Source organism: Spodoptera frugiperda, chromosome 9 (genome assembly GCF_023101765.2).
Source record: "Spodoptera frugiperda isolate SF20-4 chromosome 9, AGI-APGP_CSIRO_Sfru_2.0, whole genome shotgun sequence".
Classification (NCBI taxonomy): Eukaryota; Metazoa; Arthropoda; class Insecta; order Lepidoptera; family Noctuidae; genus Spodoptera; species Spodoptera frugiperda.
The window spans coordinates 4,506,523-4,521,546 of NC_064220.1; the positions used below are offsets into that span (position 1 = coordinate 4,506,523).

Sequence of the window (15,024 nt, forward strand, 5' to 3'; positions counted from 1 at the left end):
TTACACGCAGGGTCACGGTAATAAAGTTATCTAGTTAGAATGTATCGCAGAACACTAAATAAGTTCATTTATTTATACAAGTAGAGCAGTCACCAACAGGCATGAAAAACGCCAAAACGCACTTTTGTTTGGCTAATATCATTATTATCCAATGTCCAAATAAATGAAACACCGTGCCCAGGCACTATCCGCCCGCCGCCCAGTGAGATAAACATGTACTGATATCAAACAATTTCACTTTTCATTATGCACCAAAATTGGTTCCTTTCAACATTTCCCATCCACAGCATCTGCAGCATGTGAATCAATCTCGCTATTTGTTATCTCGCTCGTCCTTTACCGTATTGCAGTATAAAGGAAAGAGATGCAACACATCCGCAGCGCGCAAGTCCTCACCCCTAGAGCCGGCAGACGAATTATTGCCAGGTTGGGACAATCAATAGCGAGTAATGCCGGGATGAATGGATGATGGCGGAGGTACCGCGGCCGGCCCGGCTACACAGCGCGCATTATACGACAATATCGCCGGGTTTATGTTTTATTGTAGTCTGCGCGACTTTTTATGTATTGCTATTGTTTTATTATTGTGTGTACTCGTGTGACGCGGCGTACACTGTACACTTGATTTATTATTGTTACATATTAATCATAATGTAAATTGTAAACCGTTTAAAAATATACGTACATATATTAATATTTAACATTCCCACGCAATTACTTGTGTTTACTGATTACATGACTATAAATCTTCGACCGCCCCTCACACAGTGGGTGAGTGAGTGCGCGATGATCAAAGTATCGTCCCTTACACGATAGTTTAATGAAGCAAGCGTATCTCACACCCAGCTGTAATCCTGTTAGAAACATCCCCACGAACTATAAATACTTGTAGCTAGACTACTGCCGACCCCAGGGAACACTCGCGTCGTGTGGCGTTCCCACGGCCACGCAACTCTCTCACTAGACCACTACAGCATTATCGTTCAACGTTCAAGTGGTTGGCATTAGTTGCTGCGATAACTCATAACTTGTTAATTACCCATTATGTACGACAGACGGGTAACTGAAACATTATCGAGAATAGTGGCGAGTGGATTGTAGGGGTTTGGATCTTACAGTTACAGCACAGTTAGATTTAACTAATGTTATGAGAGAGTCGCTATATCATTGTCTTAGATTATCGTAGTAATAGTAAGTGGCGACGAGGGACGAGCCAATCACATCACTCATCGGCCATACGATAGTATATCACTACGCACTATCATATTGTAGAAATATGGAACATAGTAGATATCATAATTCATAATACAGCGGCGGAAAGTTAATCCATTAATTACATTTATCCCTAATCTTTTGTACAGCGATGAACACAACAACACAACGTCACGCCTTTTTATACCGAAGGGGTAGGCAGAAGTGCACATTACGGCACGTAATGCCGCTATACAATGTACACCCACTTTTCACCATTATGTTATAAGTCCCATGTAATAGGGGGTGAGCGTATTGCCATATACTGAGCACAATTCCAGACTCCGTGCTACCACTGAGAAATTTCGAAAACCCGAAAAAAGTCCAGTCCCGGGAATCGAACCCGAGGCCCCTTGTCCGGCAGTCGCACTTGTGATCACTCGACCAACGACGCAGTTGTTTTATACAGCGATGAACTATTGTTATATTAATATTATTTATTGCGATAATGATAAAGGATTACCGATTACATAGGTCTTAGTGTAAGTAATCAAAGTCTATTACGAACCTAATCCAGGTGTATACAGTCTGCTTACTCAGACACATTGTACGGGTACTCATAGTTTTATATCATTTTCTATTTTCATTTAATTCTTTTCACACATTTATGACAATGAGAAACTGCGCAGGTTTGTAATATACATTGAAATGGTGCACGGGCTGCACAGTGCACGCAACATTGTTGTCGACGAGCACAATAGGTACCCACTGTGCTGACGCGAGCACTGTGCAAATATAACTTCACTTTGTACGTGATAAGTAAATATTCTTTCTATTTACCACATTTAAGCAAACAGAATTAAATTCGTGTTAGTCATTGTACAATGATTTATCGTAATTACTTTAGTAATAAACAAATAACACTTTAATTATATCTTGATGTTTATGTACACTGATTCAATATGACGAAGGACTTTGCGATTCCTTATTGTAGATACTTCGAAGATAGCCAGAGTTGAAACAATACAAGTGACAAGTACTACATTACTATGACGACGGTATAGTCAGGACGCGGCTGACAATTGGTGATCATCTGCGGTCAGGCAATTAGTGGCCGCGACTGCCGGCCCATGATATCACCGATATTTCCATATCTACCACATTCACTAAGACCACACACAGCACACATGTTCCTTGCTACATACTCTGTGAACCATCAACAGCAACACTTGGACATAATGGCCACCAAGTTGTTGATCAAACACATCACTAACATTCCAACTCCATTGTCATTTACATCTGGTATTACCATCATAATCGGAATTTTGGCAAACATTTATTAATTTCATTGTATTCTTCATTACATTACACGTACCGCCTGAAAATATTCTGTTTTCCCATAAGGTATCAACATATGTATTATTGATTCTAACGTGCGTTGTTCATGAAAAGTCTGAGATCATCTTTCTATTTAACTCCGCTAATTTATTAAGGTTTAATTTACCACACGCATTCCTCAAGTCAACATACAATGTCCGCTTACAGCGAAACACAATTATTATGTTTTAGTTTATTGCATTCACATAAATATCGCGGCTAAAATAAGCCGCTCATTTCTAAAATGTCACCGCACGGTGTGTCGCATGAGGAGCTCGAAGCATCCAGGCAGACACGAGGGGTGAGACTAGCTCGAGAGATCCTCGGCGCAGGTGCGACAAGTTGGCTCGCCGCCAGACGCGGAGGCAGCGCGGAGTAATGCCTAGACTAGACTAGTACCTCAGCGAGCTCTCCTCACTAACCGCCGGGACTTACATTGTACTTTATGAATCCCTAATAACTCCGGCGTGGCCGGCGCGACGCGCGACGTGCTAGTGCAGGCGCGGGCGCGGGCGCGGCGGTTCCGGCCATTAGTTCCACCCCGAGGTGACGAGTTCACACAATGGGTAATTAATTAGATTGGGTGTTATGACGGCTGTATATTTACTTTACCCCGGGGGGCTGTTTTAAGTATGATTAAGTACATCAAGTATAATTAGTTATTACACTAATTACGTACACATTAGTCTTAATATCTGGAAAAACGTATGTTTAAGTTTTGAGTATCCGAGTGGCGCCCGGTTGCCAAATACCAATGTGGTCAAAAAGCCGAAGTTATAAAATACACATTTGTTAATTATTATTTATCGATTCTTATTTAATTGTTATCAAATTACGTGTTATTTATTTATTGTATGACATTTGACGCGCGGTGTACTGGTGACAGATGCGACATGCGACATACTCCGATATATCGACTACAAAACAAACAGATGTGATTAATACAGTGAAAGTTATCGACTATCGACAAATCCGTCTCTCTACAAACATCAAATATTTGTACACACACTCTAATGTGAGAACTTTCCTCCGCAGCTAAATTAGCAGCTACATATAAATATTACTCAGAAAATAAATAATGGTACCTGTGTACGTGTGTACGTGTGTTCACTTTAAATAATTTGTATTGGTTTCATAAGCAACCAGGAAATCGTAAGTACAAGTTTTAAAATAAATAGTTATTTGTTTTAGCGAAGAACCTGACTTCACTGGAAACATTTACTTTGAAGGCGTGGCGGAAAACGTGGCGTGTACGGTTTCCGCGAAATATCGTAAGTACGTACCAGGCTTCCAGACAGGGGAGGAAGTGCAGTCAAAAGCCAATAAAATAATGTAGGAGGCAGTAAAACTCAGTCCGCCCACATTGTGTGTAGCTACATAGTTGCAGTGTACCGACTGTCTAGACGTGCGTGAACAGCGGCGTAACTGCGGTAATGCCACTGCGCCAGTGCGCCACCGCCGCGCCGCGCCGCGCTTTCACAGAATTTTGTTCAGTAAAATGCACTTCAATCAAAACGAAACGTGCACCGCTATACTCTAAATATTTATAACTTGTCAAATATTAGATAATTCTGACATACGGATTTAGGGCACGCCCGCGCCGCATAACACAAAGGAATCGTCGATGGAAAAAATTGTTGCTATTTACCAGATCCGTTTCATCAAAACCGAATTAGCCATAAAAGTAAAAACGTTTTGTAGTGAAACTACTAGGAAAGCATATCCCCGCGCATCCATCTTTGATCTCACTGATGCATTTGACGCGCTGACTGATGCCCGCAGCTATACGCTCGGGTTGAAAACGTTCGCCTTATAAATCCGTAGCTGGGTTCTATTTCTGTTGTTATGTTTATCAATTTTTCTAGCGCCATATGCGATGCAGTCGCTTTCATGTTACGTACTTGTATAAGTACTGTCTCGTGTATAGTTGTGTAGTTGTGTACGTGTGGATAATAGAACCCTCGCGCCGACAAAGTGGATCGTGTGGACGATAAACAGATAGGAGCCAGTTTTAATATCACTCTTTGTGAGGAGCTGGTAGTGGCGCTGGCGAGACTGGGCGAGATGGCCACGGACGGGGGAGATGAATGTTATAAACATTAAACAGATATAATAGCTTTCATTAAAGGCTCAGGCGGTGTTTACACAGTGTAGCTAACTACTAGTGCACTTAAAACATATCCTTTGGAATCCGTTCAAGTAAACATAATATTTTTCAGTAACAATGGATTGGAGACTGGCTCGGCTGTCATTCACTTAGCTGACAGCTGAAGCACACGGTATTGGAATTCGATTTCTCTTCCGGTACATTTTCCTGAATTACAGTTGGCGAATATTTGTAACTTACTAACTTACGTCGACATTGACTCACGCTGGTGCTTGCACAGGTGTGGCGGTTTGTTTTTCAGCCTTCATAGGTTCAGACTCGTACGTATTTCCCATTATTGTAGTTACTCAGGTGTAGCTTACATGGAGGTAGGTACTTGACAATGTTTTTTTCATGTCAAGAACACTCTAGTACTTGAAACATTGTTAAGTAACACTTGATCAAATAAAACACGTGACGTGGATGTGAGTACTTGGAAATCGAGTTAACCTGCGAGATGTTAGCAGAAATTAATGAATCGATAGGAAATGTACGTTTACTCATTGTGCGAGTATTATCCAGGTCTGAACATGACTTTGGTAGGAATCCCTTTACAATTGTTGTGTTGTGGAATCTGGACAGAAGTATCGCAGGCACAATAAAGATTAACAAACGTGTTCCGCCGACCCCGGGGATTACGCCTCGCATACATCACACAGCAGAGTCTCAGCATCGTGATTGCGTCGTGGGCGGCGCGCGGCCACTGCGCGGCTCTGCACTCCTAGTACACAGTGCGGGACATTCGTCATGAATTATTGTGGCACTTCCAACTTTATTGCTCTTTTACATCATTGCCTGACGAGAATATTAAGGAATTTTCTTAAATAGATAGTAAACTTTTCTCAAAGAAAAATCTATTTATTCGATTGGAACCAGGCAGGCAGTTTCTAAGTAAACAACACATCCAGTTGATTGATAGTAATACTTATTCTGGTATCATAATCGGAGGCTGTACAACAGTGTCCAGTGAGTAGAAGCGGCACGATCATATATCACGCGAAGTGTAACACGCAGCTGGAGCCGCCATCAGAAGGGCATCTACATCAGTGTATGGCGCGCGGTGACGTCCGCAGCCATTTACAAACAGAATAAATCAAATAGCTACATGGGAGCAATAAGCTGATCAAAATCATCGCCAATTTAAATTTATTTTGTGAAAACGTAAGGGCCAGATGTTTTACGGTGTGTTGTGAGCACTCTTTCATGTTGTCGACAAAATACGACGCTGTTTAATAGCTGAGCAGCTCCCCTCCGCCCCACTGTGCGCCGCGTGTTGCTCTGAGGATTAATAGAGAGCCCTCTAAGCTGGGGAATTAAAAACTTTATGAATTGATGTCGTCATCATCAAAAGAAAAAATTAGACGCCAATTTTATTCAAGAATTTTAGTGAATCGTTTTAGTTTACTCGGTTACTCCCAGAGCGAGCGTACCCTGGCAGTGTCGTTGGCCACACGCGAGCTTTATAACCTAGCTATAAAATATGTAGTCTAGAGGTTCAACCGCTCGACCTATAGGTAGGTACAGCGCTTCATTGCTACGATCATAAAACAACCGGAGTACAGAACGCACCAGTGGAAGAGTCATAAACGTCCGTGCGGACCGGGGCAACATAAATCAAGCAGTGATCATCTTTACACTTACTCTACGTAACTTAATTATCGGTGGACACTAACTACGTTGGAAGCAATAAAACAAGGAGGAAAGTAAAAAAATACAATAGATGGTGGTAGTTCCCCTTTTGTAAACATTAAGTGCTTATTAACAGACTGTCTCAATTACCAGGACGCCATAGACGTGGCGGTAACAATACAATAAAATGGCTGAGTGGTGTATTGGATGACGAGGTAATTGCAGGATGCGGGCTTTAAGGGTGCTTCCTGGCATTCTGCCGCCCTAGTCACTCGCCGGCTACTTCATCGCTCCGCACTTAAAGCTTTTGTTTGTATTTTGTGAGCATTTTAAAACAACCGTTGTTTGTACCTCCGGCTTCCACGCCACTAGATGTATGGTCTGTTTCACTGTCGTCTCTTGCCCGGAACGTAATTCATACAACACATCTCACTTGTTTGACTTCACAACATTGGTTAAAAAAACTATAACACTATGAAAGTTGGTGCAAATCTTCGCGATCATGTAATATATTTAAGCAGTAATCCGATATTGAAGGTGGTCGTAGTCATAAACAAGTTTGTTTTGTTTGTGTCGCTAATGGCCTGTTGGCTGCCACTGTCTACTAATTGTGTGGCGTCTGTCGCAGTCGAAACTTGAATATAATTGCCAAACATTAGTTAACGTGGGTAGTTACCGGCACAAATAAATATTTCAACTTATTTTACACAAAAACTCCGAAGCAGAAGTTACAAACTGACAAATGGAGATGATGTTTGTGTGTGTGCATTAAAAGATGTAAAAAATTTAAACCATCTAATAATTGCTGCTGGCCTGATGTATGGACATGTGCTTCCTAACGCAGGTTACGCGGTGACGAGAGATATAGCTGGGAGTTCCGCAACATTAGACCACTTGTCTACAGCACGTGGAGGCGACGGACGCGAAGTGATACATGTTTATTGCATGCCATTATACACTCCGAACACTCCGAGCTGACAGATTATAATGACTCGACATCGGGACACAAACACGATATCTCAGCCCGATACTTATTTTTCAGTTGACAAACCTGGAGTCGTACCGTACCCTGAGTCGGCAGATTTCAGAGTGTACTGAGCACTTAGTGGGTATAGCAGGAACATACTCCTGCTCCTAATGTAGTAGATATATCATTCTCCACCTCCACACTGACTCCGCTGTAGATATGGCTGATGATAACTCGCAAATAAATCAAAGGATGACCTAATGGAGATCGCCATCGTTGATAAAGATTGAAAAAACTGGTTTAGCTTAATATAGGTACAGAGCTACTAATCAGATTTAGCTTTACAGTCGAGTGAATGGGCCACAAATCAATACAGGATAATGAAACGTAAAAGCCCTGTTGTTGGCTGTTCCTACAATATTGTTAGTTTACGAGTTAAAACGGAACATAAAACTGACTTATCGTGGAAACTTGAGTAATCCCGTCCTGGTGACATAAAAGAAAATAAACCATCGTTGACGTCGTTCTATTTGTGTGTTGTGGTGCGAGTGCGACTAATTCACGGTCCGCCTGCACCGGGGAGGAAGTGGCCACGCCGCCTATACGTAGTTGCTCGACAAAAATATCAATATTTGAGCTCCTCGGGCTGCATGCGCTCCCAGTACCTCCGCTACAAGTCGGCTGGAAGGAGTACTATTAAAAAGGGGAGTTTCACTTTCGTCTACTCTTCTATGTAAACAGGTGGGATTATTGGCAGATGAGATTTATTGCACTTACTCCTGAACAATTACTGCTGCCTAACAAATCATCTCCATAACTAAACATAACCAGTCGTCAGAATTTATGAAGAGTAGTGTCTAGCGGTAATGTCCTCGTTACACTGGCTCACCGAGCCATTATCTTCAATAAAGAGAGCACTACAGATGATAAGTTTCATAATAATATTCGTAACACTGCACTGATGTAATCAGTTATGTGCGTAGTACACACAGACGCATTCTGTCCAAATGTAACGAGAGCAAAGGTCCCGAGCAACACTTGGGAAAGTCAGATACACCGATAACCACAAGTTGCCAGAATTACGGCATTATGTGGAAGAGCAAGAATTACTAAAACAAGTACCGAGTGTATTCCAGTCGGGGCTGTGTTCACATAGCGGTGCCTTGTGCGGCCCTACGTGACCGGCGGCCGGCCGGCGGTCCCTGAGGTACTCCTTGTTGTTGTTACCCAAGCACCGACTGTACCGTGTAGCGACCGCCTCTCCACGGTACGCGGTCAACTGTACAATAATATTATTATACACCCCAGAAAAAGCTATTCGATGTAAGAATGTACAACATAAGAACTGTGTTAATAATGTAAATGTCGTGCATGTCTATAACTGGCATAAGCACATGATCTTGTGTCTTCATCTTATCTTTCTTTAATGTTGGTGTTTATTCTGTTGACGTGCCTTACGATAATAAATAAATAAATAAACAAAACAATAAAATAAACATACGTTAGTATAAAGGTAGAATCTTAAAAATGAATCACCAAGCAACAACCAGCATTCGAGAATAGTAAATTAGTTGCTAGAGCCAGCGGCTACTGTCGCACATACTTGGTTACTTGCTCACTACTCGCTGCATAACAGCAGAATTAATTATTGCGCAACGAGAAAGGCTAATTAATTAGTCATATGTTCGCTTAAAAAGTTAAAACAGCGTCGGTGCCGTATCACAAAACAGCGAAAGTGAACAAATATGTACGAATGTTAGCGATGAGCAGGTACGAGGGAGTCATCGCACCGTCGTATTAACATTACGGCCGCTGTTATAGCAGTTTAATGTTTCGGAAAACTTTCCTTCTTTTATAAGTAAAACATAAAGTAAGTTGCGGCGCAGTCTACCTCCGCTGTTCTAGTACTCCGACAGTTTTATTATTAAATCAATGTCGGCAGACTGCGGCAGGTACTCACTACCTACTCGAGTGAAAAAGAAACTGTAAAAGGCACATCGCACTCAGTCCAACGGAACTTTTCCCATAAACCACTCGAATCTGGAAACAAAAACTGCAATAAAGGTAAAAGTGAGCAGAATCGTTTTATTGTAGCGTTCAACTTTTCTAATCCACTTGCCACATGAGGTGTAAACCATTTCATGTTTGAATTTATGAATACATTAGACACAGTGTAACAGTGGCCACTGTTACAATTTGCATGTTACACTGAGTGCGGTGTTTGTGCTCGGCCGCTCCAGTGACGAGAGCAAATAGATGATACACTGCGCACACAGTTACACAACGAGCTGGCGCAACATGCTGAGCTGTAGCCAGCCGCAGTCGCACTGCCGAATATAGCAATGCAAGTAGTGCAACACAGACGACACCACCCCGACACCTAGCAATACTCGGGCATAGTAGTCGCCAGTCGGCCTGCAATTCTTTGTTGACAAACTCGAAAGTGGACTGGTGGACATTGTAAGAGAGTCCACTGCCTAGAGAGCAGTCGACGACCAAATATGTGTATATTATATCGTATAGAAGACAGCATTGACACGATTCTTGATTTTATCACAGACCTAGTTATTTAGCAACTACGACAAAAAATAATACTTGACTTGCAACAAATAATTGAATAAAAGTGAATAAAAACATCACTACAGCATTGTTTGCTGTTACGCAAGTAATGACACATCGCGATTTAGCGAAGCTAATCGATAAAAAAGTTGCACGTGCAATGTGATCCGAGGTCTCCATTCACAATGTTCACATCGTCACGGATCATCCTCTACTCAAATATAATTGATCGTTTTGTAACGCTAGCGTAGGTTTGGAAGAATTTCAAATGAAAATCTGAATTTGATGATGTTAGCTGTCAAAAGCTGTCGCTGTTGTAATATTACCCCAGCTAAACAAACATTAGGTACAGAGATGTAAAGAAAACATGAAGCTAGACTGAAAGAAACTCATCGTATTGGATTCACGGATGAGGGAATCAGAGGTATGACAATATCGATTATGCTGTGCCAATGGATGCAAACAACGGGGTTTCTGTAAGAAGCGAAAATCCATGCAACTGATTGATTGTACTAAGAACCAAAACTACAAACATACAAGCCCATCTGTATTTTAAAAAGTAATTTTAAAGCTTCGAGTGTAGTTTATAACAATGGTCGAACTGTGTCACTGGCCGTCCAGACTGCTGCTAGCGAAATAACCTATTGTAGAGATATCATCACCTGGCTGCCGTTACATATTGGGACAGAGCACTTAGCTGTCACTCGATGCTGTGGAGATAACATACCTAGGCACTACACAGTGTTAACCAATGCCAAATTAAATTCCTGACATTTCTGTGCTCCTAGTGACATGTACGGGCGCTAGTTAACATATAAAGGACGTCGGCGCTTTGTCTCACACACACAGACGGAGCGCCACTCATTCACTACATTCTAATTAGAGATTTGTGTTGCCATTCATCCTTTACCATTATTTGTTTTAATTACATTGAAGAAAGAGTACGCATGCAACGCGAATTTTATATTGTCAGGACTTCATTCAGTCGGGAAACTGAATGGGCTTTCATTCCTCTCTTAAAACGTTGAATTGCTCTTCGGAACAAAAAAAGGATCTGCAGTGCGACAGTTGTCATTGTTTTAACTGTTTTATGACCCCTAACGAGTGCAACATCTAGTTAAATAGATCAATCAGACATGTGCGAATTGTTCGGAACGCTATGTTTATAGAAGTAGTATAGAATATTACAAGATTTTAAGACTAGAATTTATTTCAACTTGAACTCTGAAGACCGTGTAATATTTAATGTATTCAAAGCTTTCAAGTTGAGTCCATATTTGGATACAGCTTTAGGCAAGGCGTCTGTATTTGGCAATAAAATATCTGCTGAATTCGATCGCTGGATCGCGGGGCAGACACAACCTTGCCAAAACTACTTTTAAATGTGATATCTGCTTACCAATTATATCTAGTCCACAAATGGCAGCTCGCAGTTATTTATTACTACAACACTTTTTACATTACGTCGTACTGCGTGCTTCAACTGGAGCTACTGAGGTAGCCGAATAAATAAAATTAGCATAAAACAAGCGGTCGATGATTGAGTACGTATGTGTTTGATAATATGGGCGCGCGTGTCGTGTTGTGATAAGATAGGATCAACGAGCACAGCTCCGTCCTGCTCCGCGAGTAAGCTCTCAGCTCATGATTAACGAGTGTCGGAGTGTCACCGGTCCAGCGACAGTTATCCACTTGAAGAGCGCGGTCGCGGCCGTTGTCTAATCTTGCAGGCAGTTGTAGATAGCGCGGTCGCCGGTCCGACCTGTCCCTTTATTGCTCCTCCCACGCGGCATCGCTCGGCCTGTTCCCGCAGCCCGCCGCGGAGGATGTTCATGGAACACATTAAAGTGTGCATGTAGCTCTGGGAACTGTACTAAGTAATAAGGAATGTGTTTTAGACTTCATATCATGCAGGGTTGTACTCCAGTGCATCTCGTATTGCACAGTTCCTCAGCTTTATTTACTGTCCCTGTATCCTAGTTCCCCACGAGTGAGACAAACATGAAGTTGACGGATGTGTCAGCTCACAGCTCACAGCTCGCACCTACACACTGACCCAAATCCGCAGATATTGTGGGACAGGCCGATGAACCTACATGTTCTTAGATAATACACTTTCGTCTCTCTCGCACTACACACATACATAGTTAGCTGTCCTTTTCTCTTCTAAATGTTTACATGGACTGTTACAGTTCTGTCTATCTTGACGTAAAACAAAACAAATGAAGGTGCGAGCGATAGAAACAGATGCACCACTGCCGCAGTGTAGCACGCGCACTGCACCGCTGCACTGTTTATAACAACTAGCAGACTAGTGTGGAATATATTTTTTTATTTCTATCACGCTGCTAATGCTTTCGGAAAAACATGAACATGAATAAGGTATAATAAAAGTTTTATTCATCAAAACATGTCGTCAAAATGAAAAAGTTTGTCGTTAAAGTGTGCAGAAGTGTCGGCGTTGAGTCCACTCCACAAGTAACGACTTCCGCTCCTCGGAGCCGACTGCCGGCGGCCGGCGAGCCAGGCACGTGTCTCAAATTTATTATAATACCACTTTTTACTACTACAGTCAAATTAATAGACTCGAGCAACGACCGCCACCGGCACGGTGCTTGCATCGTGCCAACATCTTATAAACACGGCAATCAAACGTCGCTCTCCTTAGATCACATACTCATTCCTCTAAACGAGTTACGTACTTAACACAATGAACCACATCCCGCCAGGAAACCATGACATGACCATCGGCTAGGATGTGAGGCGATATGTTTATACTGACGCTAGAACCAGCCACATTTACATACATAACTAAGATTTAAGGAAATGTCGCTATTCCGACAAATCACCGTCTTATTTTATCTACACTTGCAAGCAAGCGAGGAGACAACATTGAAATTAATTAAAAAAGTAATTCCTTGTATTTTTACAAAAGAACAGCGTCAACGTTACTGGGTGGTCATTGTGATAATCACTACGATTTAACAAAAAATATTCATTTTTATAATTTATTCACATAATTTAGTATCGCTCATCCGCCATGACAGTTCATTGTGAGATAATAACGTTTTTATGATCGTTTATGTTTGTTCACTAATTATCTGGAAGTGACCGTCTCCCACGGCTCGAAGGTCGTGATGCCCAATGCCACATGACAATCAGGCTGCCACGAGAGAAACCTGCAGCTTCCGAAAACTATTAGGGCCCGGAAGTGGTCGTACGCTGATCGCATTGAATAATATGCGCTATTAGGTGCGCGCGCGCACGTTACCTGCGACCTGCGTGTGAGCATAGTTCCAAATATGTAATGTTGTCATGTGGACTTTGGCAGATAGTACGTACGAACTGCGATCTTGTTATAGTTATAATTTCAAAGTAGATGTTCTTCGGCCTTCCAGCCAGACTGTCCGAGACATTATTTTTAGTTAACTTCAGTTGATGTGTGACGAACGTCGACGGGCACATTAAGATTAAAGTCACGCAGTATCGGACTGCTGACTGCCGACCGCACTCGTCTCCGTAATCGTTGTCTACTTCACACGCATCACAACGACAGCTTCCTCGCTTCTTGTAAATATCCAGTTCCTCGGAGTTTTTGTTTCTATTGTAAATAATGTCCGTGATATAATGCCGCCGTAATTGGCGACTACGTGACCGGCGTGCACACGACAGCCCAATACAATAAATATACAGTCAAACATTGCAGGAAACATCGACTGCTTCATGTTCGACATCACTAATCGGGCTGGGATGCCGGGGGCGGGGGCGCAGGTGTGGATGCCGGGGGCGGGGGCGCAGGTGTGGGGCGCGGGGGCGCGGGGGCGCGGGTGGACAACAGGTGGCGTCGACACAACATGACCGGATGATATCACCTGACGTATGCCACTAATATTGGTGTGATAAAAACTAGTCCATTGATGAGCTCACAACATAGCTCGTGGCTTTGTTATTGTTTGTATGTTACGGTGCAATGTAAACTACAAGCCAAATTCATCTCTGGTCTTACTTGTATAATAGTAACTTTTAAGGGCATTCTCCTAGCGAGAGGATGTAGACGGGAGCCAAGGATGGTGACTGCAAGCAGCAAAGAGAGGGTCAGACACTGTCCATTCAGACCAACTTGGGACTTTGGATTGTAACATTTCGTTTCCCAAAACATTTATGTTATCTAACGAAATAAAAACAGTATTTCTATTGGGTACCTATCACAGGTAAGTAACTAAGGAACTGAAGAGATTAGGACAGAGCATAAAATGAACATCGCGGCAACTGTTGCTGGCTGAGGTGTTACAGACAGATCGCGGTAGTAAAGGAATATTATATTATGGTTCAATTAGCAACAGTATGATATTCCGGATACTGCTTCATCACTGTAACTCACACGATGCAGTGTGGGAGTGTGTGGGTGCAGTGTTCAATATGTATTAGTGTGCGTGCCACGTGCGCGCGCTACTGTCGTACAACACTGTTTACATACAAAATGTGTCCAAGGAAACCTTCACCTATATCAAAAGTATCTAGGACCTCGTCAGACTTGGCTATAAGACGAGGAAATGAAATGACCTGTGTTATTTGGAACTCAATTATAAGTGGTTGTAAAAAACCAGCTCCACATACAATAGTGACCTCAGCCCGCCATGATAAATAGTAGCGAAGCAGGTATGTATGTACTCCAAGCTATCAATATGTAAATCAACATATCATTATGAAGCTCAGTTTTTGCCGCGATCACTTCAACTGCTAATGGACAAAAAATCAAACATAATTATTGTCAAGGATCTAGATTTAGATGAAGACATTAACAGTCTCTAGGAACTGGCGAGTATCTGGTGTTAATTGGGCTTTAACGGGTGCCCGTTAATTGAATACCTCGGTGTGTAATAAGATAACCTACGTATACGTAGTTATGTACACATTACACGTCTCGTTGGAACACGAGGAAGTGACAATTCAAAGTTTTCAAAATCTTAATTGGTTACAGTAATGTATCTAAATGTAGTACGTAATTACAAGTATTGTATCTATTAAACGCTAATTACAAAAAAAAAACAACAATGACAATCAATCATGTGACTTATTTGTTTTTTACGATAATGTTTTTGTATGGTGGTACTAGGCACACAGAGCCCATGAGGAGGTGATATCCGCCCCTACA

The 15,024-nt window shown here is 42.1% G+C and overlaps 1 protein-coding gene across 1 annotated transcript in view; it reads right to left on the bottom strand.

Annotated features, from left to right (window-relative positions):
* LOC118270884 (GAS2-like protein 3) overlaps positions 1–15,024 on the bottom strand; it is a 57,299-nt gene that overhangs the window by 38,778 nt on the left and 3,497 nt on the right. The window lies entirely within an intron of this gene.